Below are 12,633 nucleotides of genomic sequence, written 5' to 3'. Positions count from 1 at the left end.
AAACATGCAAAGCTAAATACACATATGTATGCATATGTGTTTTACAGAGACCCACATATACATGCTGGGCAGCCTTAATGTGAAAATACAGAGCCCAAAATGCTTCCAAATCTGATTTTTTTCAAATATTGGCATGCCAGAATGTACAAGTGAAAATTCTATCCTTGAATTTTTTATTTTTATAGGAGAATTATTATTATAATAAATATATTTACAAAATAAACATGTTCCCCCTAAGCTGAGTCCAGAAACTCCTTGTACTGGGATGGAAGGTCATGATGAGAGATGAGGGATGTTGCTCACCATGTGATGTCCATTTGGGCCTTGTGGGTCAGTATATCTTATTCATTTCTGTACCCATTCTTGCAGCCCTGGCATACAGTAAGTGCTCAATAAAGGTTTTCCAACCTGCCATTAATTACTTGTGAAAATAATTGATAGCTAGTGTCTGCAGGCACCTCCACATGGTCCTACGGGGATCAGCTGCAACTTTGTCCATCTTTCCAGGGAATCTGGCACTATGAACTCACCGACTTCATGGATTATTTGTTAAATAATTGGTAGCTTGTGACTCTGAAGATTACTGGCAAATGAAAATTGAACTAGGACCGAATTGGCTACAATAAGGCAATAAAAGGACTTCCTAGTCAATGAACTCAAGGGAGTGAGAATACAATTCTGATGTCTAGAATGGGGAGAACTTCCTTGTGGCTGTGATCTTCTGACTTTGATGACGTTATCACCATCAGTTGCTAAGGAGCCCTATCAGCACCCTTAAATTACATCTGTGTCAAATGCATCCTCCATCTGAAGTCTCAGCCCCACCCCTTACATCCTTAAAACTTAGGATTGCCAGGCGTTGGTGGCGCATGCCTTTAATCCCAGCACTCGGGAGGCAGAGGCAGGTGGATCTTTGTGAGTTCGAGGCCAGCCTGGTCTCCAGAGCGAGTGCTGGGATAGGCTCCAAAACTACACAGAGAAAACCCTGTCTCAAAAAACCAAAAAAAAAAAAAAGACTTAGGATCAAGGTATCTTGTTACAGAAGGAGCATGGGGTGGGGCACCAGGGCCCATGGTGGCCACTAATTTGCCTCGTGGTTCTGTGTGAGCCAGTTGCCTGCCTCTGGTGTACCATTTTGCTTGCAGTAAGAGGACTGGCTAGGTTCTCCCAAGTCCCTCCCACACCCTAACATTCTGCAGACTCCTATTTCTCATGCTTGTCTCTTAGGCAGGATAAGACAGAATAAATATTTATCTTCAGGTTGCACTGCAAGTGGTTCTTCTGTACAATGAACTTGAGCTTTTCTTATCACTTGGGCGAGGACAGCTTAATTGGAGCCTACTTAAAAACTCCCTGTTTCTGTGTTCTAACGGTATCCCTAAGCATTGCTGCAAATAATGGGAAATTCTAAATCCTTTTAAGATTTGTTTCAATACTAATGAAAATGTGCCATCCTCAAATTTGGTAAACTGGACAAAAGTTATGAATGATTTGAATGGACTAGACTGACTTGCAGAATAGGGCTGTGTCTTTCGAGGTTTTACATTCTTGATTTCTACCACTGTGGTTGGCATGCAATGAGCTATCTTTTCAGTCAACAGCCATGTAGAGTACCTACTGTATGCAGGCAACTCTGCAGAGCTCTCTCTACAAATAGTGGGTCCATAGTGCTCTGGGCTGTCAAGTAGGGAACAGATGAGGGAGTAGGCCAGTGTGTTAGTGGTGTGGCTGTGATGGGAGGAGTAAGAAGAGAAGAAGAAGGAGAGAGCAGCCTGCCATTGTTGGGAGGGAGAGGGGGTGTCAGGGGAAATGTTGTGCTGCTAGCTAGCATCCAAAGACACCTAAAACTTTGCAAACACTACCCCAGCAAGCAGTGTAACCTTCCTGGAGACCATTTCTCCCCCAGTCTCATTGAAACAGGGAGAGACAGAGAGATAAAAGAAGCAAGACAAGCAGAAGGCAGACCAAAAGGGGCCTGGCTATAAAGACCCACCTTAAGGGCAATGGGCAATCAGCCAAAGGGTTTTACGCAGGGAATGGATACATGTGCACTGATTAATAAATGCTGGTGTACAGTTACTCATGGAAATTTCCTCTGCTAAAAACACAGGGGTTGGCCTAAATGATCACCAAGAACCCCATCTAGCTCTGACATCCTGAGAATCTCTGTGTTGCCATACGATTCGGGTCAAGGTCTCTTGATTTTTGCCTTCTCCTCCGAACAGAATAATGGAATCAGCAGCACACGTGTTCCCCTTCTCGCCCTCTGTGAGATGGACAAGCCTGTTCCATTTCAGAGGGTGAGACGGCGTCCTCTGTGACCAGCCTCTCTCCTATCCATCTATCAGCCGATTAACGATGGCTGAAAGCCACTTATCGGGAGAGCTCCTGCCCTTATCACTGTCACTGGCTGCAAATAAACACTGACTTTATGCCGAGTTTCCATATTTAACCACATTTAAGTCATTGCTGATACTTTCATTACATGACATTTGCACTTCAGAATTTAAAATGAGACACGCACTCGAAGCTTCTCCGCCAAACAGGAGCACTCAGGTTGGGTGGGGGCCTTCCTGCCGTTTGTCTGCAAGAAAAGGAAGCTTCAAAGTAAATTCTGCAAACAGGAATTTCTTGTGCTCTGAAAAGGGTATGGGTAAGAATCGGGTGAGGACAGAGTCGTTTTGATTTTAAAAGGTCACTGCCTCATGTCAAAGCTGTAATGCATCAATAATAGATGAGATGCATAAATGATATATCAAAAGCAAAAATTCCAGCCTTGTGAAGAGAGGAGAAATCTTGCTTTTTGAGATAGACTTTTAATATAAGAAGCTTAGTATATCATTCGAGCCCTTGACTTGGTGGTAGATAATGATGCTCAGGGCCAAGCATTGAAGAAGCACACATAAAAGGGCTGGGAGGGACAGGGTGTAAATTCTAGGTCTCTGGACTTTAAAAGACAAAGGTACATTTACCCCTTTGCAAAGAAAATACTTCCATAGGATTGCAAAGGGTTTAAAAAACATGAGGCACATGGACTGGTGGACTGCCTCCCCAGGTACACGTGCTTGCCATGCAAGCCTGACCACCTGAGTTCAGGCCACAAAACCCGTACAGTAAAAGCCAGATGTGATGGCATACAGTCCTACTGCATGGTGAGAGGCAAGAACAGGAGATTTGGATGAAGTCTATGGGTCAGTTGGCCTGGAGTATGATTCATGGTAGAAACAAGAGAGACTCTGCCTCAAAAACAAGATATAGAAAAGAATCAACTCCTAAAAGTACATGTACATGTACATTATACCATGATTGTGTGCACGCATGTGCAGGTGTGTGTGTGGGCACCCATACACACACACACACACACACACACACACACACACACACACACACACACACTGATATAATAAATCATATCTTTAGTTTTTAGGTGAGTTGCTGGTGTTCATAACATCTTCCCATCATGCACTGCTTCTCTTGTATTCCCAGCCTGCTTCATTTCTTCCTCCCTTCCTCCTCTCTCCCTTCTTTTCTTTTTGTTACTGGGGTTTGAAATCAGGGCCTTGAACATTCTGGGCAAATATCCTATCACTGAGCTACATCCCAGTCCCTTTTTATTTTAGTTTGTTTTAAGCTTTGTTTTGTTTATTACTAGTAGGAGGGTGGCTGTAGGGGAAGCTGTAGCCACGCCTTCTTAGGGGCTGGCTACAGGAGTACCTGAGGGTTTGTGAGGGTGTGGTCAGAGTGAGTAGGGGGACTGTGTTTTGGTTTCGGTTTTTCTTTTTGCTTCTTGCTGTACAGACTACCACCGGCTGGCTGGTTCGCTCTGTAAGTAAGGCTTTTCCCTATTAAATACCCTTATATTTCTACCTGACTCCGTATTGGTAATTACCTACTATAGGTGGCACTGTGCCACAGCATATGTGTGGAGGCCAGAGGAAATTTTACCAAGTCAGATCTCTCCAGCTACCTTTACCTGGGATCCAGGCATTGAACTCAGGCCAGCAGTCTTGGGCACAAGCTCCTTTACCCGCTGAGCCCATTTGCCAGCCCTTTGTCTTTTATTGTGAGACAAGATCTCACTAAAATCTCCCAGGCTAGCCTTGGACCCACTTTGTAACCCAGGAAGTCTTTATACTTTGCAATCCTCCTGCCTCAGCCTCCCAGTAGCTGTGGTTACAGATTTGCACTACCAAGCCTGGTTCCTTTTTTATTCTCATTGGCTAGAACATTTTTATATATAGTAAGTGCTCAATGAGTATGGTTTATAGGACTAAAAGGAATAAGTAACAATTATTTAATGTTTTTAAATGTTTGCCATTTGCTAAAGAAACATGCTAAGTAATCTGCACGCATTATCTGATAAAATCATCACAGATAGCCTTGACCTGTACATTATTAGTAATCTTATTTTACTAGTGAAGAAACCAAGCCCTACAGAAAAAATAATAACTTGGCATGGGTATCTGTCTAATGGTTCTGGTAAAGGAGGGAATCTGGCTTTTCTTGGGCTAAGTCATAACAAGGCAATGACTTGTTATTGTCTCCTTTGGCCCCGCCAGTGAATGAGTTCAGAGGTGAATATTAATGGCTTTGAGGGATAAGTCCCTCAAGATAAAAATCACTGAGAGAACGTTTCCTATTACATAGAAATAGAGCACAACTATGATGCTCTTTCCCAGGTCATTCATTTAACACTAAGAAAGTATCGTGAATGTGGTTAAATAGTCAAGCACAGTGCATGCCTGTATCCCCCAGCAACTCAGGAAGCTGAAGCAGCAGGATCATGACTTCAAGGCCAACCTGAGAAGCTGTCTCAAAGAACAAAACAAGACAGGAATAGGGGTTTGGTTCATCATTAGAACACTTGCCTAGCATGGGCAAAAGCCTGGGTTTGATCCACAGCATTGAAAAAATAATTTCTAATCTGCCCTACCCAACGATACAATAGGACTTCTGTGGCAGGCTAGAAGATGCCTTCTTATGGCCAAGTGAAATAAAGAGCCAAAATAAGAAAAGAAAAAGAAAAGGAGTGGGGATCATGAGAAGAGACATTATTCCAATAAAAGAACACCTAACAATGAAGGGGGAAAGACAGTCCATATGCCATAAAGGAGGAGGCTGGTGGGTACTATGAGGGGATTGCTTTCTGTTTCCTTTTCAGTAGCTTGTTAATGGTAGATATGATGATTGCTGATTTCTGTGTGTTAATTTTGTAGCCTGCTGCCTTGCAATTTATGTTCATCACTCTAAGAAGTTTTTGGTGGCATCTTTAGGATCTCTTAAGGGTAGACTCCTGTCATCTACAAACAGGGATACTTTGACTTCTTCTCTTCCTATTTGAAGACCTTTAATTCTCTTCTCGTGTCTTATTGCTTTTTCTAAGACATCAAGCACTATTAAATAGGAGTAGAGTGGATACCCTTGTCCTACTCCTGTTCTTGGGAATGCTTTGAGCTTTTTTCATTTAATGACTGATTTGTCATATATATCTTTTATTATGTTGAGTTGTGATCCATCAACCACTGGCCTTTCCATGACTTTCAACATGGGATATTGGATTTCTGGGTCACTAGAAATGATCATGTGATTTCTGTCCTTGCAAATTTACGTGATAAAGTAAGCAGTTAAGAGTGTTTTTCTGCTTTTTCAGAGCACTGGAGTTCAGTTCTCAGCACCCACATATAAGCCACCTATAACTTCACTTCCTGTGGAGTTAGTGACTCTTTGGGCCTCTACTGTCACTTGTATGAACATGAGCATACAAACACAAGTATTTACATAACTAAATAAAATAAACCTAGAAATATCTTTTTTTACACCCATCAAGCCCTATGTATGCTGTCCATATATTCTTGGATGTGTGGCCTTCCACTGGATGGTCAACTTACTAGGGACTAGAGAAAACTGATTCTCTGTCTCCCAGAAGTATCAATTGCCAATAGCTCCTTGGCTAGGGGTCGGATTTTGTATCCACCTCCCTTCTCCATATTGGGATTTTTACCTGTTTTAAGCTTTTATGAGGCTGGTACATGCTGTTACACACACTGTGAGTTCATATATACAGCTGATTTGATGTCTGAAAGATACTGTTTCCTTGTAGACACCCACCACTTCTAGTTCTTACACTCTTCATTTTCTCTTTTCCAACGATCCCTGAGCCTTGGATGGAGAGAATGTGATATAAATGTCCTATTTAGGGCTGAGAATTCCACAGGTCCTTATTCTCTGTACCTTGATCAGCTGAGGGTCTCTGGGTCAATCACCATATCCTACAAAGTGATGCTTCTCTGATGAGGTTTGAGAGATACATCAATCTATGGATATAAAATAAATCATTAGGAGTTAGTCCAATACTATGTTCATTTAGCAAAATAATAGTAGATTCTACCCTAGGGTCTATGACCTATTTAGTCATAGGCTCTTAGCCCAGTAATGGTGCCACTTACATATTTTATCTTGTAGCGTAGCACTTGAATCTAACCAGAAAGTAATTGGTTATTTCCATGATGCTGATGCCACTATTGTACCAGTAGGCACATCCTGCCAAACCAGTTGTTATTGTTACTCAATGGGTTCACAGCTGGATAAAATGAATGAATACTTTTCTCCTCCAGTAGTGGGTATAGCACCTTCCAGCACTATAAAAGCTAGGCAATAGAGATGAAGTTTACAGGTCAGTACCAGCTTGACACAAATCTGTGGTGTCTTCAGGAATAGGGTCATACTTTCAAGCTCTAGGAAGTAACCAATAGGATAATAACTTGCAATGTTTGAGAGATCTATAGAACCTCACAGTCCAACAGCTGCAAAAGAAGTAACCCATTCCTGGCACTGAAAGTTTTATTTGTTGTCTATGATATTTAGCAGGGACACTGTTATTCCATTACAGACAAGAGTAACTACATTTTCACAATTTGTGTGTGTGTGTGTGTGTGTGTGTAAGCTTCTACAGTAGTAGGTAGGTTTCCTATGATCTTTCTAAAGGTCTTTAATGTTATTTATCCCTATGTATCCCCTCCTCTACCCTGACCTCCCATACCCCCCCAAATTTAACCCTCCCTGTTCCATTATTCCCCTTTAAGCCTTTATACTATTACATTCTATCTCTCTCCCTTGAAAGCTCCTCCTCCCCCACTATGCCTACTTACTAATAAACATTCTTCTTCTATTTTTATGGAACAGTTTGAGCAGTATTAGCCTTAGTTCTTTTTTGATGTTATGGAAGGTGTTAGGTTCAAAACAGCCCCCCCCCAAATGGCAGCACTACTTATAATGTCCTACATGACAGTCTGGGATTGGCTCAGTATACATTCATGATAGCTGTCAGGTAAACCAAACCTAAATTCAGCATTCCACAGAAATCTCCTGAGGCAGGTTTCTGTCCTTCAGGAACACTATTACTTCCTTTATCTGCCCCCAACAGTCAACTATCTTAGGCAATGGCCATCTAGTTCCTGATTAACCAAGCCTATAATATACATCAAAGCCTTCACACCAGCCCCTAAGCTGTTCTGGCCTTCATCACACTGCTGTAACTCCCAGGCTGTTTGGGCTTGAGCACCTCTTTTCCAACTAGTACCTGTCCCCATAAAACTGAAAAAGCTCTTTATTCGATTAGCTGTCTTCTACCCACTGAGGCAGCCAGGCAGTTTGATTTCCCAATAAACCTTTCTTTCTATCCATGAAGTAGTCTTGATCAGTGGTATCACTGTGCCCTCACTTATAGAAGTATTTTACAGTGAACCTAACTGGTCCTGGGAATAAATCTCACCAAAGAAATGAAATATCTTTATGGTGAAGACTTTGAAACACTGAAGAAAGAAATTGAGGAAGACACCTGAAGATGAAAAACCTCCCATGCTCATGGATCTGAAGAATTAAAGTTGGGAAAATGGTCAGCTTATCAAAGGCAAGCTACAGATTCAATACTATCCTAATCATTTTCAACTTGCAATAAATCTTCAGGCAATTTTATCAATTTTTTTTAAAAATTTAAAGATTTGTTTCTAACACCGGCTTTAATCTTTTTTAAAAATTTTTCTTTTTCATGGTCTTGTGCTTGCAAGTACTCTACCACTGAGTTATATCCCCAGATCTTTGGTGTTTCCAAGCAGGGTCTCACTATGTGACCAAGGCTTAAAATCACCATCCTCCTGCCTCAGCCTCCTGTGTGTTGGGATGACAGCCACATGTCATTTCATCAATCCTAGTTTGATCCTCTGTTGCTATGACAAACACCATGATCAAAAGCAATGGGGGGAGGAAGAGGTTTATTTGGCTTACAGGTACAGCTCACAATTGACAGAAGCCAAGGCAAGAACTTGAGAAAGAAACCTGGAGACAGGAACTGAAGCTGCTTACTGGCTTGCTCCCTGCAGCTTGCTTGGCTACCTTTCTTCCACAGCCCAGGTTCACCTGCCAAGGCATGGTACTGCTTACAGTGGGCTGGGTCTTCCCACATCAACCAGGAAACTGTCCCACAGACAGGTCAATAAGCCAATCTGATAGACACAATTCCTCAGCTGAGATTCCTTCTTCTTGGGTATATTTAGGTTTGTGACAAGTTGATAAAAAACTGTGACATTGCCCATTTTTGAAATTAACGGACTTCCTGTCACCCATTTCTGCTCTGAAGAGCAAATGATATTGAAAAGAAGCTGGTCATGTACCTCAGTTGGCAGAGTGTTTGCCTGGCATGCAGGAAACCCTGGGTTTAACCCACACAAACTGGGCATGGCCTCATCAGAAATCCCAGCACTCTGGAGGCAGAGGCAGGAAAATCAGAAGTCGGAAGTCAGCAACTATATGCTAGGCAAGTGCCCCAGCGCTGAGCTGCATCCTGCAGTTCTTAGGCCTCCCCCCAGTTCTTATGCATTTCTCTATTTGTTAGCCACTCTCTAGTCACACAAGCCAGCTTCCCTTTTGTCCCTTCATGATGAGATCACTTCTGTACTGAGATCCATGAGCTGGCTGCCTGCTTTGCCTCGAAAACCTGTCTTCTGGTCTCTGGCACAATGGTGTCATCTAGCATTCACCTCTTAGGCAAAGTGTGCCCCATGCAAAGACGCCCCTCCTTGTGTGTTAAATCTTTCTACTTTATTTCTTTAATAGTAGGCATCACTAATTGAACCTGTATTATTTATGTGGATGATTTGCTTAATAATGTAACACCTGTCTCTCTCCATTAGGATTCCAGCTCCTTAGTGGTAGGAACTAGCTGTCCATTCCCAACTCTGCCCTAGCACAGAATGGGCTTGATGTCACTAAGTACATAGCCAGTCAAATGAGTGAGTTCAGAGCTTACTATGATCAGAAAGGAGTCAGTCGAGTGACAATAATGACAACAACAGTAACGACAGAAGAGGCAGCTCATAGTTAATGAAGTCTACTTCCAGGCCAGGCATAAAGCTAGCACTGAAAACACAACATCTCAAGGGTTTTTAAAGCTAGACTTCACATAAGCCCACTTGATGGCTGCAAACACTGAGATCATGCATATCACACAGCTAAGAAGCAGGAATGGAGCCATGAATGCAAGCCTCAGAGAGCTTATCACATAAACTCCCAAGCTCACATTGCCTTTCCTTGCTCTACCTCTCAGGTTAGGAAACAACCCAATGAAGCCTGTAAGACTAATCAACGTTTCCCAAGACCATACTACCAGTATGTGGCAGTGAAGACTATCACACTCTTCTCGGTTCTTCTGACTGTATCTGCTGGCCTTGCTAAAATTTGAAGGCTTGTAATCTGCATGATTTGTTCTCGATGGTTTCTTCCCTTGGCCCAAGAACACTCAGGACAGAACCAGGCACTCAGGGTAACTGACATCCATTGAAAGGACAAGCATTCAGTCACCAATTCAGCACAGTGACTTTGGTCAGTGTTCCATAGTCTCATGCTGTAGGATAAACGGAACACAGAAATTTATTAGGATATTCAGGTGACTTTAAAATAACTATTATTCAAGTAGGAGCACAAATAACTACTCTCTGTGTTGGAGAGATTTAAACACCAGCAAAGATCCCGGTGTGGGAAATTAGGTTATGCAAATACTTTGCAAGGCTGCCAGAGAAGCTCTCTTCGTTTGATGGGATTTATTATCGATTTATACCTATTTTCTTTCATGTGCTCTATTTTACATTTCTGCTGCATTTCAGTTGAATAGGCCAACCAGACAATCTTCAGTACAAACATTACAGACAAATTAGGGCTAGCAGAAAAGCTGTTTTGTGGTTGGTTTTGTTGTTTTTTTTTTTTTCCTCCAATAGTGAAGCTTAAGTGCCTCAGCAAATTACAGCCCAGCCAGCCAGAACAGCAATGAGCCATCCCAACTGTAAATAAACATATGCATGGCCTGAGGACAGCCAGGGTGCATCTAGACATTTCAGGCAATCCATCATATCCCTCAAAAGGTTAAACCAGAAGGCAGGTTGCATGGGAATAATGTCCCCAGCACCCAGGATGCCAGCAGCTTTGGAATTGTTAAATAGAGGATAAATATTAGCTAAATGAAGAAGTAGGTTTGATTTTCTAGAAATGACTTCAGTGGTGGCCTGTTTAACTTGATGCTGACTGTTATATGATTCCTATACGGGGCCAGGAGGCCTCAGCTCCTTCCTGCCTTCCTTCTCCCCTTTTTATTTCCATTTTCTTCTTTTGTATCAGGGCCTCACTATGTAGCCCAGGCTAGTCTCAAATTCAAGTTTTTCCTGCAAGAAGTATGGAAGTGAACCATCATAGATTGATCTCAGCTCGTGTGTGTGTGTGTGTGTGTGTGTGTGTGTGTGTGTGTGTGTGTGTGTTAGCATCAAGTTAAACAGGCCACCACTGAAGTCATTTCTAGAAAATCAAACTTACTTCTTCATTTAGCTAATATTTATCCTCTATTTAACAATTCCAAAGCTGCTGGCATCCTGGGTGTGTGTGTGTGTACATGTGTGCCTATGCATGGGTACTCATGTTTGAGCATCTGAGTGTGAAGGCCAAAGAACCATCTCAGGGGTATTATTCCTCAGGTGAGGCCCCCAACAAATACCTTTTGTTTCTTTGTTTGTTTTAAGACAAATTCTCTTACTGGCCTAGAACTCACCAAGCAACCTAGATTGGCTGGCTATTGAGTTTTAGAGATCCCTCTATTTCTGCCTCCCTAGTACTGGGATTTCAAGTGTGCACCACCATGCTTTTTTTTTTTTTAAAGAAAGTGGATTCTGGAGATGAAACTACAATCTTTGTCCTTGTAAATGGGGCACTGTGGTGACCCAGCTATCTCCTCAGCCCCTCAGCCCCTTCCTTTTTTTAACAGCAGTAGCACCGTATTTAAGAGTCACACCCTCTAGAAAGGGCCCCTGAGAATATCCTAAAAGAAAGTGCTTTTTAATGGATACACTATTTTGGTTTGGCTGTGATTCAAGCCCCCCTCTACAGGTAATACTCGCCTCATTCTCTTTGGTGACTTTCTCACCCTGGGTTAAACTGAGATGACTTGTGGCTGGCTCTAGAGGAAAACACACCATAATATCCTGCAGCCAGTCACATGACTCAAATTGGGCTAATTAGAATCAATAAATATAAATACTGGAATCTTTCTGGAAGTAGTAGGAAAGAGGTATGTTGCTGAGAAGATATAAAAAAAATATTCTGGCATTTTCCTATGAGAAAAGGGGAGAACCCCCTCCAATCATGCAGCCAGCAGAAAATAAAGAGTGAAAGGCTAGGAAGCAAACAGCCTGTACTTGGATGGACATGACCACTGAGTTTTAATCACATCAGACAATAAATAATTCCTTACATTTAAATGTACTTAATTTAGGAATCAAATATTATTTATATATACTGCCTAAATAAATCCTTTTAGGTGTGTGAGAATATTTTATATACCACCTCACAGACTGGAAAATCAGTTTCACCTGAGCTTGGTGACATATACCACAGGTGTATTCTAGCACTTAGGAGCCAGAGGCAGGAGGATCTGGAGGAGTTCATAGCTAACCTGGGTTATGGAAAACCCTGCGAAAGAAAGGGGGAGAGCAATGAGGAGAGGGAAGGAGGGAGGATTGAAGGGAAAGGAAGAGAGAAAAGAACAAAAAATTAGTTTGTCAAGGTGCTATCCTTCAGTGTCTTAATGTTCCTAGATTCATAGGTGCAGAAAGGAAGGAAGGAAGGAAGGAAGGAAGGAAGGAAGGAAGGAAGGAAGGAAAAGAGGAGGTGCTAGGTTGTAGTCCAGTGGTCTAGCACACTCAAGCACTGAGTTCAAAGCCTGGCACACTAAATGCTCTAAAAAAGGAAGACCCTAGAAATAGGATGAGACGGTGGTATCAGAGCCTTGGCCTCTATCCAGTCCATTTCATTATCAACAGTTTCTACTTTGCAATACAGGTTAAAAGACCTGTGGAATGTTTGTCCCCTCTGAAGCAGTAAGCCCAACACTGGGATTCCAGCCAAGGAAAAATTGTCAAAGAACAAAAAGCTGAACATCCATAGGTGTTCTTCCATAATATTTTATCAACAAAAAGTCAGAAACAGCTGGAAATGGCTAAACAAATTTTACAAAGTTACAAACATTACATTCACTGAAGTTTACATGAAGACATGCTGTGTCACAAGCCTGTGATCCTAACATTCAGGAAATAGGAG

The 12,633-nt window shown here is 42.1% G+C and overlaps 1 long non-coding RNA gene across 3 annotated transcripts; it reads right to left on the bottom strand.

The window, feature by feature from the left end:
- Nucleotides 1–1,030: 1,030 nt before the first annotated feature.
- LOC118238503 lies at nt 1,031–10,753 on the bottom strand. 3 transcript variants are annotated; one of them, XR_004770644.1, is made up of 4 exons: nt 9,662–10,753; nt 6,447–6,647; nt 6,232–6,314; nt 1,031–2,584 (listed from the first exon to the last, which is right to left on the bottom strand). It is a non-coding gene; the product is annotated as an uncharacterized LOC118238503 (long non-coding RNA). The 3 variants fall into 3 exon arrangements; XR_004770643.1 differs by lacking the exon at nt 1,031–2,584 and adding an exon at nt 5,830–6,159; XR_004770642.1 differs by lacking the exon at nt 1,031–2,584 and having other exon boundaries at nt 5,830–6,314.
- Between the last annotated feature and the right edge of the window lie 1,880 nt (nt 10,754–12,633).

Source organism: Cricetulus griseus, chromosome 6 (genome assembly GCF_003668045.3).
Source record: "Cricetulus griseus strain 17A/GY chromosome 6, alternate assembly CriGri-PICRH-1.0, whole genome shotgun sequence".
Taxonomy (NCBI): domain Eukaryota; kingdom Metazoa; phylum Chordata; class Mammalia; order Rodentia; family Cricetidae; genus Cricetulus; species Cricetulus griseus.
The sequence above is the reverse complement of the archived record's forward strand: the minus strand, read 5'-3'. Positions and strand labels throughout refer to the sequence as shown.